Source organism: Nyctereutes procyonoides, unplaced genomic scaffold, assembly GCF_905146905.1.
Source record: "Nyctereutes procyonoides isolate TBG_1078 unplaced genomic scaffold, NYPRO_anot_genome, whole genome shotgun sequence".
In the NCBI taxonomy this organism is placed as follows: Eukaryota; Metazoa; Chordata; class Mammalia; order Carnivora; family Canidae; genus Nyctereutes; species Nyctereutes procyonoides.
In genome coordinates this window covers 13188280-13198500 of record NW_026575120.1, presented here as the reverse complement: position 1 = coordinate 13198500, position 10221 = coordinate 13188280, and the positions used below count along the sequence as shown (strand labels likewise).

At 38.1% G+C, this 10221-nt stretch overlaps 1 pseudogene; it reads right to left on the bottom strand.

Annotated features, from left to right (window-relative positions):
- Positions 1-6611: 6611 nt before the first annotated feature.
- Positions 6612-8794, bottom strand: LOC129516120 (exocyst complex component 3-like; annotated as a pseudogene).
- Positions 8795-10221: the final 1427 nt, after the last annotated feature.

The following is a 10221-nucleotide window of genomic DNA, read 5'->3' as shown; positions in this document are numbered from 1 at the left end:
AAAAAGAGGCAGGTTCTATTAACTGTGGAACTTTTAATAATCTATTCTAAATGCATGGATTAAGAAAGTACATACTTCCTGAAGAATTATTTTCAAAAAATAATTCTTTCTAGACTTTTTTGAGTACTAACTCTGTACAGCAAGATAGGAAGATTTCCTGAGTCTCAGATCATAACCCCAAGTGTGTTATGTCCAGATGTCCAGACACAGAGTATCTTTTTTTAAGATTTATTTATTTATTTGAGAGAGAGCGAGTGAGAGAGAGAGAGAGAGAGAGAGAGCATGAGAGCAGAGGGTGGGAGAACAGAGGGAGAGAGAGAGAGAGAAGCTAAAGCAGACTCCCCATTGAGCACAGAGCCCAACACAGGGCTCAATCTCACAACCCTGAGATCATGACCTGAGCTGAAATCAAGAGTTGGATTCTTAACTGAGTCACTCAGGTGCCCTGACACAGGGTATCTTTGATAGCAATAAAATAATGAGCTGACATTCTTCTGAACTGCTTTTGTTAATGTCTTTAGTGGTTCAAACTTCAAGATGCATGTTCTGACAACAAACTGTAAATTATTTGTGAATTAGGTAAGATTTTGTAAAACTCTAAAAGTTATTCCTTTGTTATAAAATCTCATGTTAATTCTTAATTTATTCATCTAATATCCATTCAGCACCTAATGTGTAGGAAGCACTATTCTAAGTGTTGAGAATATAGTAGTGGATGGGGCAATGAGTTTTTTTTAAAAAATCTCACTTAAAGCAAACTGATTTAAAATAAGATCTCTTAGGAGGCCAGGAAACAGTCCCATTGCAAAGTGGTGAACTAGAGGGGAACTAGGTGGTAGCAATAGAGGGGAAATGAGTATATGAAACCAAGATATGTTTTAGAAGTAGAAGTGACATAAATTGCTAATGTATTGGATGTAGACTGGAAGAAGGGAGAGGATAGGGCATTCCTCCTTTGGTCTGAACAACTGGATATATGTGGGTGGAGATAACTGAGGTACAGTTCCATGGAGGAGGAAAGGATTTGGGGCCAAGGGAATGGTGGTTTCCTCTTGGCCATATTAAATTTCACATGCTATCAAATATACTGGTGTTGAAACTAATAGATGCCCAGAACTCAGGGATTATATAAGGGCTGAAAATATGAATTTTAAAGTGATCAGTACATAGAAGATCTTTAAAGTTATGGATTTGAATGAGGTCAGTTAGTAAGGCAATAAACAAAGGAGGTGAAGCCACTTAGGTCTGAGTTCTGGAACTTTCCAACATTAAGGAGTGGATAACGGGATCTATTCAAAATGCCTGGAAGGAATGATCAGTGAAAAAGGAAGAAAGCCCAGAGACTAAAGTGTCATGAAAGTGAAGTGAAGAAGGGGTTTTCAGAAAGAGACAATGATAATCCATGTAAGAACCATGATTTTAAATGCCAGTAGCAGTTAACTAAGAATTGCTAATTTTGTAAAAGGACAAGTCTGTTTCAGTGTAGGTTACTTGTGGATGCTCTCAGTGGAGAGTTTTAAATCAAATCTCTAACTACACAGCTTCACAAGCTTCATAAGAGTCAGAGATTTTCCTCTTCCCCTGAGCAAGTGTCTGGTTCCTTCAGGAAAGTCCAGGATCATCGGGCATATGTTTTCTAGCTTTTCTATCTAAGTAAAAGTTATTTCAAGTCCAGTAGCCAAGACAACAAAAATTCAAAATAATGGAACAGTTCCTGTGGTGGTAGATAGGGTAGATAGGGTGACACATGAGCTTAGCCTCATCCTGATTGCGAAGGTACTAGTTTGCTCTTCCAATACCAAACCCACTCAAATCATGGTAGAGAGACCAACAATGTGGAAGGTCCCAGAGGAGATCCATGTAGTAGGAATAGGAAGTCTGGTTTCTTTTGTTTTGTAATAGATTACCTTTTAAGAAAGACAAAAGAAGGGCACAACAATGTGAGAGTTATATATAGAGAGAGCTATAGATGCAAATAAACAATTTTATGATATAAGCTGTATGTGTTCCCTCTATACAGTCAACATCTAATCTGATTTGTTAAGTCACTATGCCACTATCTTTTCTGCAAAGGCCTTCCATAAGAATGTTCATGTAGATGGCAAGGGTGCTTTCCCAAACTGTCACTCCTCATAATGCCATAAATGTTTGAAATTCAAGAATAATTGAATTCATTGGCCTCTACCTATACCATCCCTATGTCATGCTTTCACCTGGCCCCTACACAGCTCTGCTTTTGGCCAGAGTTTATCAGAGTTATTCATTAAAACATTCCATTTGCTTTCTAGCCAAAATAAACTAGAACTTTTTCTTTTGTCTTTATAGTTGATAGTCATTCTAGAAGGGCCCCTTCATTGCAAAATAAATACACTTTGCATAGGAAATGTGCTTTGAGGCACTGCTAGCTGCATAAGGGGTAGAGGAATTTTCTATAGACCACACCTTAAAACATACAAATAAACAAAAATCTACATGCTATGTTCAGGGATGCAGCAGTTTATTGGGCCCAAGCATGTGACATAGGCATATGGTAGATATAAGGTTACTATCAGGAGGTAGAAGGTTGAGCTTGGAATCACCCACTGAATGTAGGGTGTGTGTGTGTGTGTGTGTGTGTGTGTGTGTGTGTGTGTGTGTGTTGGGAGAAAGGCAGTGGTAGTATTGAAGTGATTCCAGTCAGTGGTGCCATCTGAATAGTGGCAATAGTAGAAGCAAATCCTTTCTGGAAGAGTTTCACAATTAGATCCAAATAATTCCATGGACTAAGGTCAATAAGCTTGAATGAAATATCAGCAAACCCAGAGACATCAGATAATGACAAAAGTCAGCAGAAACAACAAAAAAACAAAAATTAGATTTCGAAGGACTGAAATGTTGGGAGTTGTTAGGCATGTCATATATAAAATGTTAACCAAAAATTAAAGGATACAACCACACATACACACATAAAAAAGATACTGTCAAAATTAAATGCACAGAATTGAAAAATAATACAAATAAAGTGTTTAGAAATTAAACATTTAATAGCTGGATTTTTAAAAATCTAAGTAGAAGAATTAAATGGAGATTATTAATAGCTGAAGAGACAATCAGTAAAGTGAACAATACAGTCAAAGAATTGCAGTCTGCACAGAATGATAAAAATGGATATTATAAAACATACATTATAATATATAGAAGATATGTCTAAGTATAGCAGAGTAGCAGAAGTAAGTAAACATGAAGAGGGATAATATCTGAAGAAATAATGGCTATAAATTTCCTATTACAAACAAAAATCCCATTAGTACAATGTATTCGAGGCAATTCATATCTGGGGCCATAATAGGATAAACAAAGAAGAATAAAAGGTTTTAAGAGACATTAAGAGTAGACATTTGGAATTACATCATACTCCTTAAAAATAATAGTGTAAGCCAGAAGACAAAGGAATAATAACTTCAAGGTGTTCAGAGAAAATAACTTTTTTTTAAAAAATGATTTTACTTATTTATCCATGAGAGACACAGACAGAGGGTCAGAGACATAGGCTGAGGGAGAAGCAGGCTCCCCACAGGAAACCCAATGTGACACATGATCCCAGAACCCCAGGATCACGACCTGAGCTGAAGGCAGACTGAGCCATCCAGGTGTCCTAGAAAATAACTTTCAACAAATAATTTTATACCTAAGAAACTTTTTTTCCATTATGATGAGCTATATCTACAGAGACATAAAAACTGAAAGTTTATCACCATACATGTGCTTAAAGAATTCAAGATGTATATCTAGAACAAGGAAAATTATTGCAGAACATTTTGATATGCAAGATAATGAGGTACAGATAACCTAGAAGAAATGGATAAATTCCTAGAAATATACAACTTACCAAGACCAAGTCATAAAGAAATAGAAAATCTGAACAGACCTAAAACTGGCAGGAAGATTGAATCAGTAATCAAAATGCTCCCAACAAAGAAAAGCCCAGGGCCAGATGGCTTCACTGGTGAATTCTCTCAAACACTTAAAGAATGAATGCCAACAACAAAAACAAAAACAAAGAAAGAAAAAACAAAACAAAAGAAAACAATCCAAAACCTCCCAAACAACAACAAAAAAGAAGCAAACAAAAAACAAAACAAAACAAAACAAAATTAATGCCAATCCTTCTCAATCTCTTCTAAAGAACTGAAGAGGACAGAACTCTTTCCAACTTGTTTTTTGGGGCCAGTATTACCTTGATGTCAAAGTTAGACTTAAAAGACACTATAAGAAAAGAAAACTACAGGCCAATATCTCTGATGAACAAAAAGGTTACAAAATCCTCACCAAAATACTAGCGAGCCAAATTCAACAACACATTAAAAGAATCATACACCATGACTAAGTGGATTTATCTTGGGATACAAGGATGGTTTAGCACATACAAATCAATTAATATGATATACTACATTAACATAATAAAGGATTAAAACCACATGATCATCTCAATAGATGCAGAAAAAGCATCTGACAAAAGTCAATATCCTTTCATGATAAAAATTATCAAAAAATCCCTAAGAATAGAAGAAAATTACCTCACTGTAACAAAAACTATGTATGAAAGGCCCACAACATACATCATAGCTAATGGTGAAAAACTAAAAGTTTTTTCCTCTAAGATCAGATAAAGGCAAGGATGCACACTCTCACCATTTCTATTCAACATAGTACGGGAAGTCCTAGCCATATCAGCTAGGCAAATAAAAGAAATAAAAGAAAGGCATTCAAGTAGGAAAAAGAAGTAAAAGTGTCTCTTTATGCAGACAACATGACCTGATATGTAAAAAATCCCTAGAGACTCCACTTAAAAACTTTTAGAGCTAATAAATTCAGTAAAATTGCAGATTATAAAATCAACATGGAAAAAAATTGGTTGCATTTCTGTATATGAACAATTTAATATCTGAAAGAGAAATGAAGAAAACAATCTCATAAACAATATCATCCAAAAGTGGACTAAAAACTCTGAGACACTGATGAAAGAAATTGTAGAAGACATGAATGAATGAAGAGATAACCTGTTTTCATGGATAGAAAGAATATTGTTAAAATTTCCATACTATCCAAAACCATCCAAAGGTTCAATGCAATCCCTATCATATTTCCAGTGGTATTTTTCACAGAAGTATGACAAACAATACTAACATTTATATGGAACCATAAAAGGATGTAAATTGGTGCAGCCACTATGGAAAACAGTATGGAGGTTCCCAAAAATAGATAAATTCTATTTCAAAATAGAATACTATATGATTCAGCAATACCAATTCTGGATATATAACCAAAGGAAATAAAATCACTATACTAATAGTGATTAGTGATTAGTAGAGAGATATCTCTACCTCCTCCCTGTTTGTTGCAGCATTATTTATGAGAGCCAAGACATGGAAACAACTTAAGTGCCTATCAACAGATAAGTGAATAAAGAAAATGTACATATAGACAATGGAATATTATTTGGCTATAAAAAAGAAAGGAAATTCTGTCATTTGTAACAATGTATATGACACTTGAGGGCATTATCCTTAATGAAATAAGTCAGACAAAGACAAATACTCTATACTCTCACTCTTATGCATAAGACAAGGAGTAAACTGGTGATTGCCAAGGGCTGGGAGGTGGAGGGAAATGGATGATTGTGGTGAAAGGATACGAAGTATAAGTAACTTCTGGGCATCTAACGTATAGCACGGTGACTATACTTAAAAATATAGCACGGTGACTATACTTAAAAATATTGTACACGTGAAAATTGTATGTTAACCTTATCATGGTAATCATTTTTTAAAGATTTTATTTATTTATTCATGGCAGACACAGAGAGACTCTGTGCAGAGATATATAGACAGAGGGAGAAGCAGGCTCCCTGCAGGGAGCTCCATGCAGGACTTGATCCCTTGACTGGGATCATGCTCTGAGCCTAAGGCAGACGCTCAACCACTGAGCCACCCAGGCGTCCCATTATGGTAATCATTTTGTAATACATAAGTAAATGTATATACACTTTAAAGTTACACAATGCTATATATCAAATATATCCCAATAAAGCTGGAAAAGCTGAAAGCTATTATTCTTTAAACATTTTTTAATGGTTCGTCATTTTCTGATAACTTTCTCCATTTTGTCAATTTTTCTTTTTCTTTTCATTTTTATTTCTCTGCAGGACTTCAGCCTTGTTAATTAAGCAGCCTTGTTTAGCAAGCAGCCTTGTTTAGTAAGAGTTTTAGAAATCTTACTGTGGAAATGACCGAAGACCAAGAGGTGAATGAAGATGGGCTCTTCCCCCTCCACACAACTTCTCACTCCTGTGATAAACAATCTACCATGAGGAATTTTACATGAGAATCCTGCCTCAGAAAGGTGTTTACAACAAAAACCAGAGAGTCTGAAGAATCACAGCCAGCAGGGTTCTTGTTCTTCAAGAAGGTGTGAGCCTGGACACCTCACAAACATGCTTAGCCCTTCAAGAGATAGACATGAGGTACTGAAACATCTACTGTGACCCCTTGAGCGTCACTTTTGCTTTAATATATTCCTGAGACTGGGGATGATGAGTGCAAATAATGTACATAAAGTTGAAAACTGACAGGTTACTTGAAAAGCTTTGCCATGTTCATACTAGGAACTATGATTTCCTTGAAGATGGGCATGTATTTCAGATTCACCTGCATTGGGGTCTGTTCTAGAGTCTGCTTTGTATTCTTCTAGGCCAGTGTCCCAGCCAGGAGCACGCCGATGTGGTCATCCCTGAAGTCTTGGTGTTGACTGATCAGAGTTGAGATGTCCAGTTAGAGCAGAGGAGGGTCCGTGAGCTTAATAACTTCTGTAGTGGCAATGATAGCATTACCATGTCCACCTATATCTTCACCAAATCCAGAAGCCAGCTTCTGGAATGAGAAGTGGAGTTGCTCAGCTTCCCTGACCACCCTTTCAGCACATCCCTGTGCTCCAGAATGAGATATGCTTCTGCATGCTGGCCCATAGGTACTCCACTTGCCATCCTCCTTTTTTTATATGGCTTTTGGATTTTGGCAAAATCATTAAAATATTCTTCCACAGTGAGACAGATGATGTTTACAGTGTTTGAGCCTAACAGCCACTTCTTTGTCATCAGCTCATTGAGATGTTGCTCCAGATCCAGGAAAACCTCCCCCAGCAGGCTGCGACAGCCCTCTTTTGCAATAGTGTCTGAAATCCCATCCGTTTTTGGTTGGCTCAGGGATATGCCCTCTTCCATTTCATTCAAAAAAAAAAATTCCTTTTTAAACCAACGATAAATTCTTCAAAGCTTTGACAGTTGTTGATTGCTATCATATATTGAATATAGTGTAGGTATCATTGACTTCTCAGCTGTTCTTTATACAACTGAACTTCATCTTTGCATCTACTTAATAAGAATTCATTTGCTAAAGACAGAGACTAGTTTGTGTCACAAACCTTTGTTTTTGCTTATCTGAGGAGCAACTTCAAGAATTTGTTTAACGTCTAGAAGAGAGTGTTACTTGATACCCACTTTGTTCAGCTTTAGGCTCAGCATCTTTTATCCAGTCTTTCTTGTCTGTTTCTAGTGCTTTCTGCAGCCAGATGATAATGTCTGAAGTGAGAGTTGAAAGGTACCTGTGGAGCAGATCAGAGACTTCTTTAGAGAAAGTAAAGGTTGATATCCACTTCTGGGCCAGCTCCACATCCTCTGTCATCTCTGTGCTTGTGTAGGTGTTTGACACCCATGTCCACAGGCTCATGATTTCATTTGCTTCTAGGTCTTCTAACTCAAGCTCCTGCATCCATGTTCTCAGAGCCTGGTGGTACATGTTCAGGAGGTTTCTGAAAATCTCATAATAGGGAGGAAAACACTTAACCATCAGGTTTTTGGCAATGACAGGTCATCCAGGACATACTTACTTATGATTTCCAGGTGGCAGATAAATCATATCTTGTTGGACTCCTTGGGGTCTGCCTGTGTGGCCTCAGTTCTAGTACTCATGGCTCTGTCCAAGATGGCAAACATTTTCTCCTTGCAATTCTTGGGCCTCTTGGAAGAAAACAAGCTAGTTTACTTCTTCTTCTTCTTCTTCTTCTTCTTCTTCTTCTTCTTCTTCTCTTCTTCTTCTTCTTCTCTTCTTTCTCCTTCCTTCTCCTTCTCCTTCTCCTTCTCCTTCCTTCTCCTTCTCCTTCTCCTTCTCCTTCTCCTTCTCCTTCTTCTTCTTCTTCTCTTCTTCTTCTTCTTCTTCTTCTTCTTCTTCTTCTTCTTCGGCCAGATACACATTGGCCAATTTGTCTTCCTTTTTGATGATTCTGACAACTGAGACCAGTAAGTGGGGTCACAGGAGATGACCAGAAAACTCTGCAGCACTATCCACATCTGCTTGGCTAGCTCATCTGAGAACCCCTGCATGCTCCCAAAGTAGCCATGGATGAGGATCATGTTGTTCACGTTCCCTCTGTCTACATAGGACTACTTATAGATAAGCCCATCTTGGGAATGAGCACTCCAACTCCATCGGCTTCCAGTCAACCTGCAGGAATGCCCCTTGTTTAATGAAGTCCTGGGTCCCCCTCATAATCTGGGGTCCTGAATTGTCCTTGAGGGTCTCTGAAGCTGCAGTGAACTGGCTATGCCACATCACAGCATACTTCATATCCTTGACTCTCTAGATGGCACTGATGCTCTGTTTCCAGTCTTTGCTGATATCGGCAAGGGACTTCTAGATGTGTCTGATGCCATTCAGTAATGTGTGGAGCTGGCTCAGGCCCATGTGGCTAACCTGTCCAATCACAAATGGATAGTGGCCATCCATCTGGCCTCTGTGGAGTGCTTTTTCCAGCCTGATGCTCTCCTCTGTCCAACTAGCCTTGGCACTGAAGCAGCCCCACTTCCCTTTGGAACACCCTTGCAATCTGTTTTCTTGGTGCCTAAACATTGGGTAAAATCCCTGCACCTGTAACACTAGAGTTACCCTTCTTCACTGCTACTGGGCGCCCTGCAGGCATTCCACCCAGTTTCTCGAACATGTTAATCACAGTTACTTTAGAGTCTGTCTTTTGTATGACATATAGATCATTTGTAGGTTGTCTCCATTATCCATTTCTTTTCTCTTGGCTTTTAGTCATTTGAGTCACTCTATTGTCATTCATGGTAATTATTTACTTATTTATTCCTTGAAGGAAAAAAAGGAATAAAAGAGACTATCAATGTTGCCATATCTCAGCAACTAGAAGGAAGTAAGGTTTGGGGGCCCATCTGGAAGCTAATTTAGGTTGCTACAGAAAAACATAAATTAAGGCGAAGATAAAACTGACTCCAATAATTTTTATACAGTGCTGTATACTGTGTAAAAACTCTGAATAGTGCTAACTTCCAGAAGAGAGTGCTTATTTATTTTTTACTTATAGGTAGTTACAGTAGGGAATTGATCACCTTGATACAATCAGAGAATGGGAAGCATGCAAGCTGATTCCAGGCTTTGTGAGAACTATTCTATTTCTAGTTTGAAGTAATCCTAAAGTAGGACCTTTCATGAATATTAACTGAAAGCAAAGGTTGTTTACCTGACCCATTCCCTTGCTAGGCTTTGGCCAATTTTCCCTTCCCCAGTGCTTGGAGACTGGCAAAGGCTCTGCTTAGCTTTCCAGCTTCTTAGTAAATCCTTTCTTCCTGGCTTCTCAGCCTCTTACACTGAAAATGTTAGGAATAAATAATATCCTCAGGGAAAAAAGAAGCACAGAAAGTCATGCTCACAGTTTTCCCATTCTCTTTTCTCCCAAACCTAAACCCCTCAATTCCTAGCAGCCTAGATAACCCTCAATTCCATTTTTTTTCCTTCTCCTAGCCCTAACAGAGCTCTTAGCTTTAAAATTCAACTTGACCTCCTGGTTGGTGCCAATTACTAGGGGAGAAACAGCAGAGCCTGCTGAGCTTACGTCAATGTTCTTTTCTCTTGGATCTTAGCCTTTCAAGTTCTTACTGACTATGTTGCTGTATGATTATTTCAAACAGATAATTTCAAAACTTTTTTTTTAAAGATTTTATTTATTTACTCATGAGAGACACACAGAGAGAGGCAGAGACATACGCAGAGGGAGAAGCAGCCTCCCTGCAGGGAACCCGATGCAGGACTTGATCCCAGGACTCTGGGATCATGGCTTGAGCCAAAGGCAGAAGCTCAACCACTGAGCCACCCAATGCCCCTCAAAACATTT